Here is a 21,876-nt window from a genome sequence, read left to right as displayed (position 1 = left end):
CAATCTTGGAGATAATGGTTATTTCCTTCCCAAACAATTGCTCAAATATTCCAAAATTGCTCTCCAGAAGGGCTGGATAAATGGTATCCCCAAACTCCCAAACACCAAGGCTATTATATATATTATTTATATTGAACCCCCTTTGTCTTTGTGGTGTCCAATAATATCTGATTATCATTTTTTTATTGGGTAAATTTCCTATAAGCTTTCTTTATCTATTTCCCATTGTTTTATATATAATTTTCAAACCATACCTAAGAAATTTCTTAGATTTTTTTCCTTCGTGTTGTAGGTTTTGGTACACACCAAGAACAATCCCTGCAGAGTTGATCAGGTAAAGCTGTGTTTGGTACAGTGGTGGAAGAAGTATTCAGATTCCTTACTTAAGTAAAAGTCCTAATACCACACTTACACAAGTAAAAGTACTCGTTATGCACAATGGCCCCACTCAGATTGTTTAATATTTTCTAAATATTTTATTGGATTATTATTTTTGATGCATTTATGGAAGCAGTGTTTTAATTTCCTCAAGATAGGGCTCATTTTAACTACTTAATATACTGTTATGTGGTTTAATTTATTTAAAAAATGTGTAATAATTGTAAAATGAACATTTTTATTTTCGTTTTTCATGTTAAATCTCAAACTGCTGTAAAGCTGGCAGCCAAATGTAGTGGAGTAAAAAGTACAATTTTTGCCTCAAAATGTAGTAAAGTAGAAGTATAAAGTTAAATAAAATGAAAATACTCAAGTAAATACCTAAAATTTTACTTAAGTACTTCAATAAATATACTTAGTTACATTCGCCTGCTGGTTTGCTATGAATGGGAAAACTGGATTGAGTCCAGATTGGACCTTAGAGAACAAAATATTAATCTCAGCTCAAATATTATTATTATTATTATAATTATAATTGAGACATAAACGGTGTTAAAGTCAACGAGAAAAATGGCAGTAAAAAGCAAAATATGCTTTGCAAACTTTCCTTTTCTGTTTGAAGTTCCCTGCCAGCAGTAATTTAACCCCGTTGCTTAGCAGATGTTTGGCACTCAAATAAAAGGCTTGTAGTGAAATGTGTAATTCTTAATAAATCTACAATAATATGCCAGAGTCCATAAAAGTCCTCCACAGGCAGAGGAGAGGCAAAGCTCAGAGTCGCTTCTATACGGTTTTCTCAGCTGTCTCATTATCTTCCGCAGTAGGATGAATAGGAGATAATGGCTCATGAATGTGCTTGTTTCACAGGTGCAAAGATGTGAGTTAACATCAGTTCACGACACTGATTCAATTACAGGTGTAACATTAAAGGCCACAGTGACGACATTTCTTCCCTTTTTATTGACAGTTAGAGAAAAAAGGCTCTTGAATGATCCATCCTGTTTTTTTATTGAACAAGGCTGCATAATCCCCAGACAACACCACTTGATGGTGAGTTACAGTTTCACAAATTTCAAAGCAATGTAATTACATGGTTCTCGCAACCGCTGGGAACTCTGCTCCGTCGCTCCTTTTAACGATGCTGAATAGACAAAGGCTCCTGTGGGCTTACTTGATTACAGTTCATTACACAGCATCTTTCATTCTTACGTGCAGTAAAAAAGCATCATATCAAAATGACACATATTCAGGTTTACGGCTTGTGGGAGAATAACCACACAGTGTGTGAACAAAGGAAACAGTAATTTTGAAGAATAGAGAGAAAATGTCAAACAGGAAAAAGATTTATGTTCCTTAAATGCAGCATCTGATGCCAATCAGTCTTATCTGGGGTTGGGATTTTAAACACAAAACAATTTGATCTCAGTCGAGGTGCTGTCCACTCCTGACTTTCTGCCCCTGGGCTCAAATGAGCATGTAGAGGAGCAACATCAAAGCTGATGCCTGCAAGCGAAGCATTTTATTGGCTTTCCTTTTGATCTGAAGGAGGAGAGAGAGGAGCGCTCAGGCCTAACTGTGTAATTCAAATTTAAATGTGACTTCATATGTGCCGGTGTTTAAAAATAACAAAGACTTAGGTTTTGTTGGTGCATCTCATAGAAGGAAAAAAACAACATCAAAGTGAACCCACTGTGGTTACATAAACACAGAGAATAGCTTTAAACTTTATAGGATGTGGCATGATTTGTGTATGTTATTTATGTTTATGTTTGTATGTGTGGCTCATGATTTACAGCTATTTCATGTCGGATAATATGACCTCTCAGCGCAAAAACAGTTTGGAAAATGACTTTTGATGATCAAAATAAGTTTTGTGAACATAGTCAAACACAAATAGATACTAAAGGAATACCTTACCTGTAAAATGATCATTTATATATCAATAAATTACCCAGATTAACCTTGAAATCTTGAAGAAACATTTCTATATTACCAAACTAGACAGTTGCTCATAAAGTTGGTTTAGAATATTTTTTTTACCTCTTTCCATGAAATGATTGTGACAATGTGATTTATTCTTGACAGATAAAGTGTACAGTCATGGAAATAATTATTAGACCACCCTTGTTTTCTTCTTCTTTTTTTGTTATTTTAATGCCTGGTACAACTAAAAGTACACTTGTTTGGACAAATATAATGATAACAACAAAAATAGCTCATAAGAGGTTAATTTAAGAGCTGATATCTAGCCATTTTTAATGGTTTTCTTGATAATGATTTTGGTTAATATATAGAAAAACACGGAAAATGGCTAGATATCAGATCTCAAATTAAACTCTTATGCGCTATTTTTGTTGTTATCATTATATTTGTCCAAATAAATGCACCTTTAGTTGTACCAGGCATTATTATGAACAAGAAATTGAAGAATGTTTCCCATGATCTTCTCAAAACTTTATTAATCAATCTCCTCCAAACATATCACAATGAAAATGAAACCACAATTCACAAGGGATTGTTGGTATTACTATAACAAACCATACAATTTGCAAACTTTCACATAACTTGTAACGAATTCAGACCAAGACGGGGTGAGTACTTGCATACAAATGGTCATTTTGCAGGTGACGTTTTGCTTTAAAACTGTGTCTGAAGAGGGCTCACATCTAGTTAAGAAAAATATTCCATTAATCAATATTTTCATTGTTGAATCACATATGAAAGGTGTTAGTTGTAGAGACAGATATGTATTATACTTGATCACTTTAGCTCGACTGTAAGCTGCCTCACTGAACGCCGCATGTTGGCTGTGTTTGTCTCACAGACGTGTCAGATCGCATTTTCATCCCCCACTAGTGAGAATTTAGAAACGGTTAACATCAAACGGTTCCTGAACCAGCCCTCGATCGGTCGAGACAGGCCACATTAACACCCGGCGCTCTGCTAATGCTTCTGTGGAAAGGTGTGAACAGGCAGGTTGTGTGGCGATCATCCTCTGAAAGAAAAGACAGTCTTTTCTTGACAATAAACATTATCAACAAAGAGTTACATTAAACTGGAAGAAATTGATTTACATAAAAGGGAATGGAGTGATCTTTTGAAATAAAATGTTTTACACATTCAGGTTACTGCAGCTGATGTACAGGTGCATCTCAGTAGAAAAGTGTATTTATGTCAGTAATTCAATTCAAAAAAGCGGAAATAACACATTATAAAGATTCATTACACACAGAATGAAACTTTTCATATCTTAATTGACTTAATTTCTTCTAATTATAATGATATTGTGGCTTACATTTAATGAAGACCTAAAATTCAGTGTCTCAAAAAAATGTAATACTACAAAAGATCAATTTTAAAAAGTATGTTTAATATGGAAATGTTGGCCTCTGAAAAGTATGTCCATCTATATGCACTCAATACTTGGTTGGGGCTATTTTACTTGAACTACTAGAAATTGAAATTTCCATGATATTATAATGTATTGATATGCACCTGTATTGTATATATTTTTTTGTTATCAATATTATAATAAAGCCCATAAAGTTGGAATAAAATACTTGTTACCTCTTTCCATTAAATGGAATAAAGTGAATATATAGTGTATGTCTTCTCAAAACTTTATTAATCAACCTCTTCCAAACATATCACAATGATAATTCAATCACAATTAACAGAGGATTGTGTCTGAAAACAAAATTATTCTAACTTTATGGGCAACTGTATTTAGTGCTTATTCCTGAATGTTATGTATGTTTTACCCTTTTCCTATATCATGTTATGGTACTCCTCTGTGTGCCTCTGCAAACTGCCAAAGATAGTATTTCAAAATTAATTGTGTGTCCAAAGCCTATTGATTCAATGTGTACCAGAGTAAATTGGAAATATAAAACAGAGACTGACATTCCCCCAAAATAACTCCAAAGGTCCTTTGTATAAAAAGCTTTTTACTACACATATTTATGTTGTTGTTAGTGGTAGTATTATTTATGATGGAAGCCAAGGAGAAAGTGAGTTTATGGAGTATAAAGAATGAAAAAGTCCACTAAGGCGGGCGGGATCAGAGGCATATCCAGTGGAGCACTGGCTTGTGAAAAAAAAGGAAAAAAAATATTTTAAGTTTATTTATGAAATTCCGTGCTTAGCTACATCTCATTAGGGCCACGGGGCAATCGCACCGAGCACTGGTCCCATACAGCAATAGCTGTAGGCAAAGCTCCGAGCACTACTCTTTTGATTTCTTCTTCTTCCTCTTCCGGACGCAATTTCGTCCCGCTACTAGTCCTACAACTTGAAGAGTTGCAGGACAAATTATATATCAAAACGTGCAGTTTGATCGGGTTTGAGCGTGCACACTCCTCACACATGCATACACATGCTTCAAACACACACGAACTCACACACACACACAGGTAACTTTTACGTGATTTTAATTTTACACACACATACACACACACACACACACACATTTTGAGGTTAAAGGGCATAGTTTGAAATCTCTGAAGAATCTCATCATAGTGTACACACACCGGCAGTAGCCCCCGTGGCCCTTTCAGAATTGCCCCAGAGGAAATTTTCTAGTTCTCTGTCTTAGTTTATATCACCTGTAAGTACATCACGTCCAACAGTTACTTTAAGCTAAACTATGTGACAGGACCTGTGCCTGGCAGCTTCTCCTTCCCCTTTTTTGTTGTTGTCTTTCCCTGTTTGTCTGATCCTTCTGTGTGTCTCCTCCCCTGTCTGTTCTGTGTGTGTGAGTGCATGGGCGTGGCTTTGTTCACAGGCAGGACCAGGTGAACCTGATCCAGCAATCAACCCTCACACAATCACAGCTTAAAACCCCGGTCTTTTCTTCACTCGTTGCCAGATCGTTTTGTCACCCAGCGTGGTAGTTCCTTGAACTTTGGCCTCTTTAGTGTGTTTGCTGTTTCCTTTTTATTAGCTTGTGTGCTTAATATTTCTATGTTTTCTGCATTGCTTAAAATCATTGTGTATCATGCTCCATTGCCTGCCTGCCTGTCACTTGCTACCATGTGCTCCTCAGTCGTGTGAGTTTAACTACAAGACCTGTTCTCTCCACGTGCTGAAGCGGCGTTGCCATTACCTCATGGTGGAGGCCAAACAAAGGACTCTGGCTGTATCCCAATGTCAAGGAAGGATCCTCAAATGGCTGAATTTGAAGGATACTACGTCCTCGACATCCGCCGAAGGACTGTCCCAAAGCCCAGGATCCTCAGAAGGACAGAGTCTTTCTTTTGCCCAAATTCCAAGGATGCATGTGTGTATCCTCCGTGGGCCCCGAGTACCCATAAAGCCTTGCGCACACCGGTCTACCGGGATATTTAAAAATGGCGAGTGAAAAAACAGCAATGCCAACGGTGCAATATGCATGTAACTATATTAGTTTTTTTCAGTTTACACTGAATATTTGTTATCACATAACTTACAAAACTTGTGTTCAAAGCCACGCAAAAACATGCATAAACAAATGCCAGTATATTTGGCTAAAAGATGAACGTCATCTTGATACATTGCAAATTAAGTTAATTGATGCCATCTCAGTCAGCTAAAGTTATTAATTCATTCACATCCATGTCGTGAACAGGTTTTGAAATTGCAGCGCTGAATTTAAGCTGGACCGTCCAATGACGCACACCTGCACACTTGGAAGTCTGTTCCATTTGTGCGTTATACCAGTGATAGGAAGGATTCATGGCCTCGCCTCTGGAGGACCCAACTCCGAAGATAGGATCCTACCAAGGAAGGATCCTTGACATTGGGATACAGCCTCTGTTCCCTGTTCCTGAGCACTCGTCACCGCACCAGCACCATTAGATACTGGAAAGACATTACACTCCGTCCCCCTGCACATTACTTCTGCTAGCATCAATAAAAGACTGTGGTTGCACTGATACCTGCCTTCTGAATCATGCATTTGGGGTCCAGATCTTACGTAGTTCAACACTATGTTGTCTTTTCTTAACCAAGTAGTTTAATTGCCTGAACCTAAAAAAACTGCGACAGTTCCACACCTTCAAAATAAGTTTGAAAAATTGTGTTTAATATAATATAATGGCTGTCACCTTCAAGTATGAGGACGTGTTGATGTGTGTTGCTACCTGTAAGGCCACTAATTTAGGAAACAGTTCATATGAGAGGGTATCAAACGACCCATATGGTCATATGATTCGAAAGACTTGCTGATGAAACACCATAACCATGTTAATTTTACATCTTAACGAAGAAAAATAAATGAAAAACCCTCAGCATACCCTTCCTTAATTTGATGTCATACATTTTACAGTGAGTGTACATGTTTTACTTGAAAAGCGGAGAAGGAAGTTATGCGCAGTCTATAGACATGCACTGATACTTTATTAACCCAGTGACTCTGGACACAGCTCCTGCAGCAGCCTTATTCATCTCTGTCAGACGGCCTCAATTTGTTCACTTGTGACATTTTAGATAGGTTGTATCCGGAGCACAGTATGCTTGACTAGCTGAGGCATTTTGAAGTAAAATAAATATATAAGTAACCATTTAAAAAAAAATGTTGTCAGGGAAAGGACATGCCCAGTAGGAATAATGGACCTGTCTCTTTGTGTATGCAGTTCAGAGATCATTAGTATCTTTTCAGGGACTTTCTATTTAGTTCAAAGTATTGTGATTCCATGTCTTCCTGTTGTTGAGCAGTCGTGCCTCCTATTATTTATTTATAGAGATTTTAGCAAGTATGTGCGCACAGAGAAATTGGAAACAGGTGTTTCGTATTAAATGAATTATGCTTTTCAAAGGCATCACATTGAGCTACATCATCCGAAATAGGCAGTGTTTGACTGCTGAATGATGCCCTATTGAGCCCAGGCAAAGTATCCTAACACACACAACACACAAGCCTAAGTGTCCTCTGATGTATTCCTCTCAAAGAGTTCTCCTGTTTGGGAGCACCGATGGCAAAGGAGAGATTGTTTTCCCCAGCAGGGTCTAATGATGCCTGATGGCTTATTCAGCCGCCCAGTGCCAGCGCTAAAAGCTGATCATTATGGGGTCCTCTGCTCTTTCAGTGCTAAAGCCGTGGCTCAGAAAATGAGCTGTCACCAGCGTGAGGAAGGGTTGCAGCACGCCGGTCACTATAGTGACCCTGTTTATTCTGGATGCCACTACTTTGGGAAGCTGGGCAGGTCTGTGGCAAAGAAGCAAACCACAGGGTTTCAAAGATTTAGTTAACGATGACCTGAAGTGCTGTAGGATGCAAACCGCAGGTTATATTTATTGTAGCAAAAAGGAGCAATCTTATCAGTTTAATATGAGATGTCTTAAACTAGGGCTCATTAGTGTGCTGACGATGACAACTACCTTTTGAGGGTCTTTTATCATCACAGTGTAATTAGGACTACCAGTAAAAAGAATAAATAAGAATAAAAACTGAAAAAGTTTTTACTAGGTTGTCCCCAGTGATTATGTTGAAACAAGAGTCTGCAGGCATGCTAGCAGCTTTGCGAGGCCATACTTAACTGATGTGCGAGTCATGAGTGACTTGTTCGAAAAAAACAACTCTTTACTGATTTAGGAGTCACAAGCCTTCAACGCCACTAACTCATTCACTGATTCACCCTCCTTCATGCTACTAGCTAGTGCAGCAATTCTTATGTTAACTTCGACCTCGGCAACTCATCCAGAATGCAGCTGCTCGGATGATCTTTAATCTTCCCAAATTTTCACACACAACACCCCTCCTCCGCTCCCTCCACTGATAAGCTTCAATCAGGCGGCAATCTTTGTGCCTGAGCATGGAGGCCAACCAGGAAGTGCATTAAGCCTGCAATTCACTGAAAATTCCAGTAGCGGGTGCTAAGTTTGGCTGCAAAAAAGATCTGCCCATTCATTTCAGTGCAAAATTTGAAAACTCCTCACTTGATTTATTACCTCAGATTTTTTTTTCAGGACAACATTATGGTCTCAATCGCTAGTAAAAAATCAATCAAAAGACAATTTGATGTCAATAGTTTTAATAATGGCCCCATTTAGTAGAAAATAGAAGATAAAGAATCGTATGATTTGGGGCGTGGCTACAGGTCACTGACAAGGCGAGCCGTCACCAGGAGAGAAGTAGAGCAATGCGTATCCACGGCAATGTGTCAATAAAGTTATATATAACGTTATATAGATAGAAAAGACGATTACCGATTTGGTCTCATAACTTTGACCCTTTCACACTGTATTTTCACTTAATGACAGTTTATTTGAACGTTTTGTTCAGTAAAAATGTCTTGTTCAGCATTTGGTTGGACTAACAGACACTGCAAGGAGTCGCTGCTCAGTTTTCTGAGGTAAGAAAGATGCATTTTGTTATTGGTTTTTTGGTAGCCAAAACTAACATCCGAGTAAATGCTCCAATTAATGCTAACATGAATTAGCAGCGGCTTCTCTCAGTCAGGTTGCCGGTGTAGAGAGGCGTGTAGTCAGTGATCAGATCCCTCTCGCTCCTCCACAGTCCAAATATGGTCTGTTCCACATATCGGAAACAAGATGGCGACGCAAGATGGCGACGAGTATAACGATGAACTCGAGGCTTCCAACAGGCAGTCCACAAACCAATGGGCGACGTCACGGTGACTACGTCCATTATTTATATATAGTCTATGGCTTCAAGACTCATAGCACTGGCGTAATATGCTGCAAATGGTCTAGGCCCAGCTTACATCCGGGATCTGGTCAAACCCTACACTCCTGCCCATCCTCTTCGCTCTGCATCAGCCAAACAGCTGGCAACTTCCACCCTGCGTGGGTCTACTCGCCTCAAAACCACTTCCAGACTTTTCTCTGTCCTGGCACCCAAATGGTGGAACGAGCTCCCCACCGACATCAGGACCTCAGACATACATCTTCCACCACAGGCTGAAAACCTACCTCTTCCAACAAAACCTTGGTTAAGTTATGGTCGCTGATAAAAAATAAAAAATAAAAAAACTTTATATAAGCTCTTCTTCTTATATAAGCACATTGCGTAACCTTTGTATAGCACTCCTGTAGTGGTTACAGTCGGCTCTTAAAAGTTATGCACCTGCTTGATTCCTTTGGTCCCAGACTTGTACCATCAAGGTTGAATGCACTCATTGTAAGTCGCTTTGGACAAAAGCATCAGCTAAAGGAATGTAATGTAATGTATTGTAACTCTGTTTGTGGAATCTTTCAAGTTAATTTCCGTATTTACCGAGCCCTGTGAGAAAAGCAACCACTTAGGTGTTTGTTTCGACTTCGCTCTCCCAGCCTGGAACTCACCCCTGCCCCAGGCCTGACTCGGTTTGCTTGAAAATGACTCACTCAGTCCCCGCTTTCACAGCCTGGAGGCCGCACACAATCATGTGAAAAGAAGAAGCTGTAAAATGGTGGATAATTTTATTTGTGTGTCACAACCTCTGTAAAAGGATTAATTTCACTAATAGAATTTAATCCATTTGATCTGATGATATTTGAAGAGCTGCACACCTAAGTTTCTTCATCCCATTCAAGTTAGCAGAGGGGTAAACCAGCTTGGCCAGTGACTCATTTTACTTATACAGGGAGTTGGCAACATTGCTAAATGTGAACATCAGCATGCTAGCATACTTGTATCAACAATGCCGACATTTAGCACTAAGTACAAGGTACAGCTGCCATTAGTTTTGCAGGTATGGGGTCATAAACTAAAGTATAAGACATATTAAATATTTGATCTGATGATGTTGCTAGATGAAAGTTCAGGGGATCATCAACAATTTATCCTGAGAGGGACACGAATGTCTGCACAAAATGTCATGGCAATCAATCAAATAGCTATCAAATAGCAGCTAATGTGGTTAAAAACATGCACACAGTAAATATAATTGAATATGTAGTGGCAGTATTTAGGTTAAATTCCATGCACTTTAGACCAGACATAAAATCATGCATAAAATAGTTTAAATTATTTTTTTTCAAAACAGCTTTCTTCTAAATATTTCAAACCACAAAATATTAGATATGAGTTAAGTTAAGCAGCAAGCCAGCAGAGTATTGTATAAGCAGTGTTGCAGAGGCATTGGTGCAGTGATGTGGGGGTGGGGTTGTACTTTTGGTGGCAATGCAAAACATGTAAAGATTAATTGTTTTGTGCTTCATTGATCAGCTGAATGATTCACTACTCAGACAACCAATCTCATCCCTTTATCTGTTTTGATGTGTTCTGTAAGAATGTGTTGTCCACGCAAATGATTGGTCTATGTGTTTCAGGGTTGTGATGACGGAATTTGAAATCCTTCACCAGCCTGTGAGCCTCAAGAAACAATCTCCACTGGGGTTATTATGGCTAAACAAAAATGTAATATGCTTCAAGAAAAGACACATTTAAGTCATACACAGTGTCATTTAGCCTCTGTGTATAACTATGTGTGCTGCCTTATTAAAGTCACAAGACTAATATCAGAGTATCAATCGTTATATAGAGATGGGAGTTACTGTTGCAGGTCATTACTTTGGCTTTTACCCTAAGCAGCAGACTCGTGACCAGGAGCCACTCATGTTGATAGTGTCATTAGAAGAATAGGTCTGCAGGGTGGGAGGAACGTGCCACAAGGTGGTATTGAATGGCTTGTTTAAGCACTTCAGTGTCCTGTATTATGTATACAATACCATTATTTAACCACAAGGGTGACACTCCTGTGATTAGCTACCAGAAATGTCCTTGTTTGGCTCAGCCTTTGCACCTGTAATAGATTTGTTGCCACAGCAGCAGATGAGGGTCTCAAGTAATGTTATTTTCCCCCAGTATGTAGTGCTGCTTAAGACTATTTTCAGGACAATTGGGCCCTTGTGGGATGGCATTACAGCTGATTGCAGTTGCTGTAACAACACAGAATCTCACAAAATGGTCTGGCCATGATGCACACACACATACACACACACACACACACACACATACACACAAAACATCCCAAATGTTACCACAGTATTACTGGTGACAGTGATGGTTCATGCTTATTAATGGCATGTGAAGTTCTCGCTGCTGCCGACGAGAGTCATGCCATTACTCATATTGGAAATCCATGTTTAATGTTCAGGCAGACCATCATTTTTCTAAGGCCTAACAGACCTGAAAATGTTTTATCAATTATACAAGAAATAACTCACCATTAATATCCCTACTGGAGTTCTTGAGTCATGGTCTGTCAGCACTATTATAGATATCAGTGACATGGGTGTGCTCAATGTGCTATGTAAAAGAAATGCAGATTACTTGTAGGCTTACGGTGAGGGACCAAGCTGGCAGGCATGAGTCACAGGTAGGTTTTCAAAATAAAAGCAAACCAAAAATAGAAAATGAAACGGCAATTTAGCAGTGAAGGTCTGGACCGCTAAAACATCAAATAAAGCTGACTTACCAAACCCTCAGCTTTTGTTTAGGTGCACTAAAATGTCTGACCTTTACTCAACTGACTTTTATCAATGCAAAGTTTGTCACTTAAAAGGTGTTTTCATACTACTGAAGGTCTGCACTTCCCTACAATCTAAAATTGAAATGTGTAAACTAGATTAGGTGTTCTGCCAAATAATGTATTCTTAAGAAATCTGTAAACTATAAGTGTCATCGCTGTCACAAAAGTGAGAGTGAAAATTAAGTATTTAGAGTAACCTATAAAAGACTGAAGTGTGTGCAGGGGGGTTAGGAACATTTTAATCAACTGTGTAGCAGCAGGTGTAGCTGCCAAACTTGAGTCCATTTTTTGAGGCATTCTTCGACTTGTGAAAGTTATGTTGGGTGAGCAAGTTGCAAATCCTCTCCTAGCCTTAAATTGTAATTCAGTAAAAGAGAGCTGTTTGAAGCCTAATGAAGGAAAAGGCAAGGTGGTGTCGAGGCACCCTAATGAAGGAAAGGATTCAGGGGCGAGAGCAGCACCTGTGTGCCATTTCTCATCATTGCCTGTTCACACCAACGTCACTGAATGCTTTACTGCCTTATGGCAGTCCACTGAATTGCTGAAGCTGGGCCCTGTTTGAATTAGCAAGGAAATGACCGTATTTGTTATCTGTGAAAAAGAGCCATGCTGGCCCAAATGGAAAGAGTAATGGGCCTGACGTTAGGAATGAAATCCAGCACAAAAAGGCTCAACATCAATTCATCAGGAGCAATTCTTTATCATTAGCATCTCGGGATGCTGGGGGGCCTGGATGAGAAATAAATTAAACACTGAACATGTGGGTCTAGCATTTTGGACGCTTTGTAGTAAATGCACCATGGCGCTGTCACATATACGGTCATTGCAATCATCCTTCAGGGAAACAATGCAACCTTTCTTTGGACATTTTTTAAGATAATTCATTTAAAAGCTATTTTAACCTAAATATATTTTCCTTTCAATAGCTATTTATGAATTCAGGTGTACTGGGACAATATGTATAAAATAAGGTGCATACATTCCATACAATAACAAAATTAACAACATTTACTGAAATGCAGACTTGAAATTAGCAGCATTTACCAGCATTCTCCACCATCAGTAGACAGAATAATTATTTTTGTCTGATGTCATTAGAACCATGAAAAGTCGAAATGTATTATATACTTTTTTTTTTTTTTTTTAACAAGATAAACAACCTCCAACTGGATTCTTTAGGATTTAATATTTTCAAAGGTTGGCCATTTACATTTATCCAAGGGTTTATCCCGAACAGTTGGTCGGATCATTTAAGATGATCTTTCCTCTGTGTTTTCTCTTCATGCCCACCAAGACGACATTTGCAAGTCCCATTTTTACCACCCCTGAAGAAAACAAAACATGCAGGAAACTGAGGTGATTCTTTAGCAAGAATTTGCGATGAGACATTTCCAGGTGTATTTTTGTTTCATGCCATTTAATGCATTCTCTGTGCCCACGCGCAATAAGCAAGAACAATGGTGGCATTAATGGAAACATTACACGGAACCTGCTGTTCCACACAGAACAAAGAAAATGTTAATATGTATTGACGGCATTCAATCAATTTTGTTTCTTTGGCTTGTGAACATCTGGCCTCGAGGCAGCAGCAAAGTGACTCCCCGGAACGGCCAGAAGCAACAACATTTGAAACGTATTTTCTCTTGTTATGTGACTGAAATGTGGATATTCATGCCGGCGACATATTACATTTCTGCACTGAAAGCTCAGACGCAGACAGATGAAAAGACATCTCTTGGCCTGTCTGTTATTTGCAGCAGGTATAGTGTGCTGTGGAAACTCTATCGTGTCTGCATAACTACAGTGGACGAGCAAATTACAGTGGATTAACTCTACATTGTTCCTCGGTGTTCAGCTAAAGTGACACATCCACACTTATTCAAGTCCTTAATTACAGTTTACAGCATGTGGGTGGTTGAGACTACTGTGATTGCAGCCGGCAGAAAGGAAAGAAGAGGATGAGGATGTTGTTTTGAGGGTAAAAACACTCATAAAGTGTGTTAGCATGTCTGGGAGTATACTTTTCTTGCACAATATGTTCAGAGAGATGTGTAAATTGTGCAGAAATGAGGAAAATAACAAGCTGTTCCCTCTTTGCCTTTTTCCAGATTTTTATTGGGCATTGATTTAAAACTCTTTCCCTTCCTGTATCTTCATCACTGCCTTTTGTTGACTCTCCTGATACAAGCAGCCACTGTCCCTCTCATCTTTTCAATTGATCTCAGGTGGCCTATTCTTTATCTACTGACTGACTGACTTCGTATAAGGAAGCACTTCATTAGAACATGGTACAGCAAGCAGGTGAAGCAGCTCTGCCAGGACATCGGCTGCCTTGCGCACATGTACATCCAAGATGTGATCATGCTGAAATCATAACGGCCTGTGCCTTGTGTCTCTGCACGTTTTGAGTGCATGCTCGGCTCCTTGTGTGCGAGCAAATTATCCACGGTACACGCACAAACACACCACTGAGTTTTGCAAATGTGCTTTGTTCATGACGCAAATGTACAATACTTGGTCTAATATTCATATCTATCTCGTGACCTTTATAATGGATTGGATTTAGAGTCGCTTGATTTAATTCACACATCAATTCTTCGGGTAACAGAAAACATATACGTGAAGCTTTTCTCATCAAGATTCTGTTGTCGCAGTCTGCAAATGCAAACTCTTTTTTTTTTTTAAATCGTATCAATAAAAATGCATGCAACTTGCATTTAAGGCTCTTTTAATGTAATCATGTACTGCTAAAGAATCCTCTCTGGAATACAAACTTTAAAGGTTAAATCTACCACATATTATTCTATTAATGTTGGATCAGTGGTGGAAGAAGTACTCTGATGAATGAATGAATGATCTGTTATTTTTGGCTATATACTGTACATCTTGATCTATCCTATACCATGCAGGGAAAACCCAGAAAACCCAGAATATCAGCAACTTTAGTTAAAGTAGCAATACTACAATGTTAAAAATACTAAAAATCCTTAATTCAAAATCTTACTTTAGTAAAAGTACATTACTGGCATCAAATGCATCAAAAAGTACCAAGTACCATTGTGCAGAATGGTCTATTTCAGAATAATATGTATTATATTACTTGATTGTATTAATAAAGTTAAAAGTATAAGTAGTATAAGTTGAAATAAGTAAAGTAAGTACTTTAAAACTTTTACTTAATTAATTTACTTGAGTAAATGTACTTAGTTACAATGCATCACTTATGTAGAAAAGCAGATATCTTCAAATGGAAAACCTGAAAATCAGAGCAGTGAGACTTTGATGATATGCGATCAGGTGATGATTTTTGGAGTCTGTTCTGGTCTGTCAGCTCACAGAAATGTAGTTTGAGACACTTCGTCCACCTCATTGACTTTTATTTGAATGAAGGACTCCCAGCTGTGGATCAGAATACATTGTCATATCTCGGTAGAATCTCTGTGGCTCCTATCATGGTGTCAGCAGTCGTTCCATTATTCACCGTCTATTGAGCAGCTCCAGGCTTTGTCTTGAGATGACATCATCACTTTAGTAAGCCTGTCTCTTGGCCAAAAGGAAGACATGTTCAAACAGAGTAGTGAGAACTGAACCCCACAATAATATTGCAAAATATTAAATTTGTAATCTTGCGTTTGAGTCCTTTTTATTTCATTTTGATGTGTGTTTTATTACTCCTTTTTTCCTTTTTGCTCTGTTATAATATTGCCTCGAGTACATCAAACATTTTACTGTTTCATATGCATACCAAGCTTTGCATTATTGAATACTGCCTCCAGTGTACAGCTAGCAACAAAGATTTTTCACACCTTAAGGTATGACCTTATTCTGTGAAAATTACCTTTAGGGTGTGAAAAGGTTATATCTACAAAAAGGTGCATGTGTCAGTGGCTGCAGGCATTTTTATGGATAGGTTACTTTTTCAATTTTTAAACAGGCCATAGTGCAGAAAACTTAACTTTGTGTCCAGTCAATAAAGCAAACAAGCAGGTCATTATGAAGGATTGGCTGCCTTACAGCTTCTAATTACTGCACATATGACATTTCAGTGCCAATCACTGCAATGACATTTAGAAAGTAGACTTAGGCTCAGCAAAGGAAAACCATATTACACTGCTTTCAGCAAAGGGAAATTCCTTTTGACAACATTTGCAGTTAGTGCTTTTAATGCACTTTTCAGAGCCTTGTCATTTTGTGACTAATCGTATAGGACTAGTCACAAAATGACCCCCAATCCCACCCCACCCCCATTTATTATTGACAAAACATGTAAAACATCATATGTGGAAAAGGCTCCTAGATTCCCTGATATGATAATTTACTCAGCTCCTATCAGTCTCAATAATCACCATCATCAGTAACCAATCAGACTGGAGCATTCCTGGGACTCTTAGGCATTCAATGAGCAGGAGAGTTGCACTTTGAGTTGTTCTGTTTGTGCAGTTGAAGTTCATTTGAGTTCATATGGAGTTTTAAGAATTGTGTTGCTGTTCGATGTCATGCAGCTATTCTAACAGTGTTAATTGGGCTGTTTCCAGTTTAGTAGTCACAAGCACAGAGCAAACTGTTAGGAGCATGTGTAGTTTAACAAATAGTACATTTATTGTAGTTTAATGTTTCATATTTTTTAATTGCTGCTAATAAGAATAAGCATTTGTAGCAGAAAATGTCAAATAATCTGCCATGCTAATAATAATATAATGATATAATAATAGCAGTGGTGAAAAAAATGTTCAGGTCCTTTACTTAAGTAGAAGTACTAATACCACACTGCAGAATTAATCCGCTACAAGTAAAAGTACAGAAATATCAGCATCAAAATGTACTTAAAGTATTAAAATTAAAAGTACTTGTTATGCAGAATATTCCAATAATATTATTGGGTTATTATTATTGTAAGCAGTGTTTTACTGTTGTTAAGATAGAGCTAATTTTAGCTACTTAATATACTGTTATGAGGTTTAATTTATAAAAATGCTTAATTAGTTTTAATTGATCATGTTTTTTATGTTAAATCTTGACCTGAAAAGTAACTAAAGGTGTCAGCTAAATGTAGTGGAATAAAAAGTACAATATCTGCCTCAAAATGTAGTGAAGTAGAAGAATAAAGTTACATAAAATGGAAATACTCAAGTAAAGTACACATACCTTAAAATTGTACTTAAGTACTAGCCTGGCCAACACCAGACTAATCACAAATGAGATTAGTCTGGAAACCAGCCGTTCATTTCTCCCTAGAGTCTGTACGTAGCTCTTAGCCAATCGTATCAGTTATACCAGATGACGTATGTAGAGCGACAGAAATTGATGCTTACATCTATGGTTTACATAGCCAGACTAGCCCATCTCTACTTTGAGGCTAAAATGCTCAATTCTGCTTCTGCAACGTTTTTCTGCAGCATGTTCACATTCAGCCACACACATACACTGATTTTATGGGCAATAAACAAGCTGCTGCGGGTCTCTCGGCGGCTCCGCTGTCCCCCCGGCTCGTATCGAGATCACCGGCGTTACAGTAGCGGGGCTAGTGGCGGCGCTAGTGGCGGGGCTAGTGGCGGCGCTAGTGGCAGCGCTAGTGGCGGGGCTAGTGGCGGCGCTAGTGGCGGGGATAGTAGCGACACTAGTTGGTAGATTAGTAGATTAGACTTTTCCCAACTCCTGTCGGAAGCAAGGCTAAAACATCCTTTTTCGTGGTGAAACAGGAGTCATGTTGGATCCGTAAGAAAACTACAAAACTACAAGCTTCCATCTGTCTAGTAGTACGCGTCATCGTCTTGCCGTTCCTCCCCGTTCTGTGATTGGATCCCTAAAACAGGGCTAAGAAACGGCCCTGGTTGCCAGACTGTCTGGAGGTTCGAAATTAAATTCGCAAGGCAGTATGGGTATACCCAGGCTACTTAAGTACAGTACTTCAGTAAATGTTAATTCAATTACATTCTACCACTGAATAATAGCCATTATGTATATATTCTAATTAGGGTTAATTTACTTTAGGCTGCTTTATAGCTTTTAAAAGTTTCTTTTCTTTTAGCTATTATTTTTGTGGTGACAATACCCCGTTAATAACCTTGAAAAAAAAAGAAATACCTCTGTCACGAGTCATACTGAACCATTGAATGTAAAGGTTTTAGAGGATCAGTTCCAAAGACTTCAGGCCCTTTCAGTCTGTTAATGGAAAATACCACAGTGAAGATTTTTTCTCATAATCAGCACAATCAGTCTGTCCAACACGCAATATCCGTTGACCCATTTATTTAGCTGACTACGACCTTCGTGAGGGGTAACGCAGAGCAGCGAATCACATGATAACGACCCTCCAGTTTCCACTGCATCCATCAGCCATCAGTCCAAACCTACATACCGGACAGCAGCAGGTCACTGGGATTCTTGAGAATCGTCATCATCGCCATACCATCGCACAGCTGACCAGCAACTGAGATGAGCTGTAGTGATGAGATGAGGGGAGAGATTATTAAACTGAGTTGTACAACAGATCAGTCCCTCTTCTCTTTCCCACTTTAAGTCCTTCCCTGGTTGAAGTACTTCTGCTATAATAGCTTTTCAACACATAGCTATCAACACTGTTGTTCTCTGGTGTGCCTCACTATACAATTCTACAATGTCATTTAGCAGACGCTTTTATCCAAAGCGACGTACATTTGAGAGTTAGTACAACACAAGCAAAGAAGAAGTCAAGAACAGGAGTCTGAATATAGGGATCTAATAAAAACCTTCAGTGACTGGAGTCACGAGATCCCTTACTGAACACCTCAAAAACGAAGGAAATGATCATAGATTTCCGCAGGTTCAAGCCCCTCTTCAGCCAGTGAATACCTGTGAGGTGGACATTGAGGTGGTGCCAAGTATCTAGGTGTTTACCTGGATAAGAAGTTGGACTGGTCCCTAAACACAGACGCTCTCTACAAAAAGGGGCAGAGCCGCCTCTTTTTCTTTAGGAAGCTCAAGATGCTGCAGATGTTTTATCAGTCTGTGGTGGTAGTGTGTTGTTTTATGCTGCAGTCTGCTGGGGAGGCAGCATCAGACACAGAGATGAAGGCGGTTGGACAGACTGGTCAAAGAGCTGGTTCTGTGGTTGGAGCCAGGTTGGACACACTGGAGGAGGTGGTGGAGAGATGCACTGTCAAGATGTTCGAGGCCATCTTGAAATACCCGGATCATCCGCTGCACCAAACCTTTATTGACCCAAAAAACAGCAGTGGACGGCTCCTCTTTCTCTGTTGCAGGACGCAGAGATACAAAAGATCCTTCGCTCCTACAGCCATCAGGCTGTCTCATTCTATCAGAGCTAACAGACTGAACTGAATTTCCCCTCTGGATAAATAAAGTAATTAAGTAATTTTAGCTTTAATTTTGTTTTATTTTATTTATTTATCAGTCTCATTTGTGTAGATCAAGTGTGAAGGTGTTCAGTAAAGAGCTGGGTCTTCAGTCTCTTCTTAAAGATTGATAGAGACTCAGCAGATCGGATGGAGTTTGGAAGTTCGTTCCACCACGGGGGCACTACAGAGAAGAAGAGTCTATATACTGCAGTTTACAACTGGAGCGATGCTGTGCACACAGCAGATCCAGTGGTTAGATTTTGTGCAGCCAGCATCAGACTGCCCCTCTGCTTGTCCACATCCAACGCGTCATTTTGATTAATTATTCTACATTTTCTTCTGCACATCCACAGGCATGTTGGGGACTGACACATGGTCACAAACATTTAAAACAGTTCCATGAAAAATTGTGAATCACTTTAAAGTTCTTTCACCACTTATAACTCCCTGAGGACCATCAGTTCTTGCCAGTCTTTCACCCATTCTTTCCATCCTGGACACTGGGTAAACGGGGTGAGTTTTTCAAAACTAAAGTTAAAGAATGATTCCCATCCAAGAAAATAATCTGTTTCTTTTAAAGAAAACTCTCTTGTAGATTTCTAAAACGTCCTGCATCATAGTGTGAATAGCTCTGTGATTATAGGAAGGGAAAAGTGTATGTGATGTGCCATGATTGTCACAGCCTTTCATGCACCAATAATAATAATAATAATAATAACTTAGGGTGACTGGCCACTAGACTGGTGTGACCATAACAGGCTATCTGGCTTATACATTACCATAATACACATTCGACCATAAAGTTGGAATACAATATTTTTACCTCTTTACATTAAATGATTGTGACAATGTGATTTATACTGACAGATAAAGTGTATATCTTCTTAAAACTTTATTAATCAATGTCTTCTAAACATATCACAAAATGAAGCCACAATTAACAGAGGATTGTGTCTGAAAACAAAATTATTCCAACTTTATGGGCGACCGTGTACCTGAAAGTATAGGAGGACAAAAAAGTCTAGTTTTCATCCCTATTCTGTTTTTGTTTCAAATATTGAAAATTGTGCAAAAATGTACTTAAGGCCAAAACAGAGAGTTTGTCACAAGGTTTAGTGTGATGAAGAGAGATGCAGCTGCTTAAAGAAAAGCCTCAGTGGGAAAATCACTGGATCTTTTTCTAGTTTCACCTCTAAGATCCCACTTGGTTTTCAGGAAATAAAGCCTAGAAACTAATTTCAACTGCGTCAGTCAACGGAAATGAGAACCTGGGTCTGAATGAAGCATAGAGCATAACAGCTATTATAATTATTAGCTGGGGTTTTATTTATGATGATGTAAGCGTTTCCAGGAACGCTTTGTTTTATGTCGGAGTGTGTCATTTTCTGCTGGGGCGTCAGTGCCTGAGTGGCAACTGGATGATGTCCAAGAGCAAAACATCTGCCATCAGTACGGACTCCACAGTGGCTCAACATCCAGCAGCTCACAATCAGGTGAAAAAGAAACGGTCATGGCACCGTTTAAAAAGCATTCCATTAAAGAGGTCATTTGCAAAGAGGGGAAAAAAACGTTACTGTTTATGTGGATAATTACTGTAATTAACTTCAAATACTAGCCATTAGTGCTTTAGCATCAGGTAAATGGGTGTTGGTCATTACAAGCTTATTTATCATGTTAATGGCTGAAATGCCCCATCACTTCTGAATAACACCAATATCCATATTACATCAAAACAGACTGTATGAATACTCTGCAATTCCCTCAGTATAAAAGCCTTTACAATGAAGTCTGACCTTAAAGTCAGCATCTGGCAGACATGTAAGAAAAAAGGATGCAATCCGGTTTCATTCACTGTGACACTGTTGTTGATGCACCAATGATTGCTTCCATCCCTGTTGCAGTAATTATGGAAAATGGACTGCACTTATATGGTGCTTTTCTACCTTTACAGATAAAGTGCTTTACAATTCGTTACTCATTCACCCATTCACACACACCAATGGTGACAAAGCTGCCATGCAAGGTGCTCCCCTTTCCTTTGGGTGCAACTTAAATTGTTGCCCCACAACATTTGAAAACATGGACAGGAGGAGCTGCAGCTCAAACATCTAACCATGTGAATAGTCGATTCCTTAGGAAGGTTCCTAACACAGTGAAATGAGTGAGTGAAGTACATTTTTTGCATATCTTTCATTGATTTAAATGTGGGTTGACAGGAGGGTGAGTGTGAGCAACCACTATTTTGTTTCACTTTTGTGACTGGTTGCCTATATTACTTTTTTAACTTCAGTTCCAGCAGTGTAAGCACCTGTCCATCTTTGAAGCATCGACTTCACTACAACAGACACACAACAATAAAACTCGATGATGACACATAAACTTGTAGCCTACTGTAAGTGCAATCAGATTCTTTTAACCCTTGTGAGTCTCCTTCACACCTTTTATTGACCCCATGATGTTTTCAATCGAGGCCAAGGAAAAGTGGCAACAACATGCAGCCCCGGTCACCTGACATCCCGTCCCACATACCAACTTGTCCCACTTTCCTCTTCAGAACCTCAAAACTCATACTCCACCCAGGCATTGAGGTCCACCGCAGTGGCTGTCAGTGTGTTCCCATCGATGATCTCAGGGACTATATACAGTTTATACTATACATACATACAGTGGTGGAAGAAGTATTCGGCTGTATTTGGGGCGGCTGTGGC

This window comes from Centropristis striata, chromosome 5, assembly GCF_030273125.1.
Source record: "Centropristis striata isolate RG_2023a ecotype Rhode Island chromosome 5, C.striata_1.0, whole genome shotgun sequence".
NCBI classification, from domain to species: Eukaryota; Metazoa; Chordata; class Actinopteri; order Perciformes; family Serranidae; genus Centropristis; species Centropristis striata.
The sequence above is the reverse complement of the archived record's forward strand: the minus strand, read 5'-3'. Positions refer to the sequence as shown.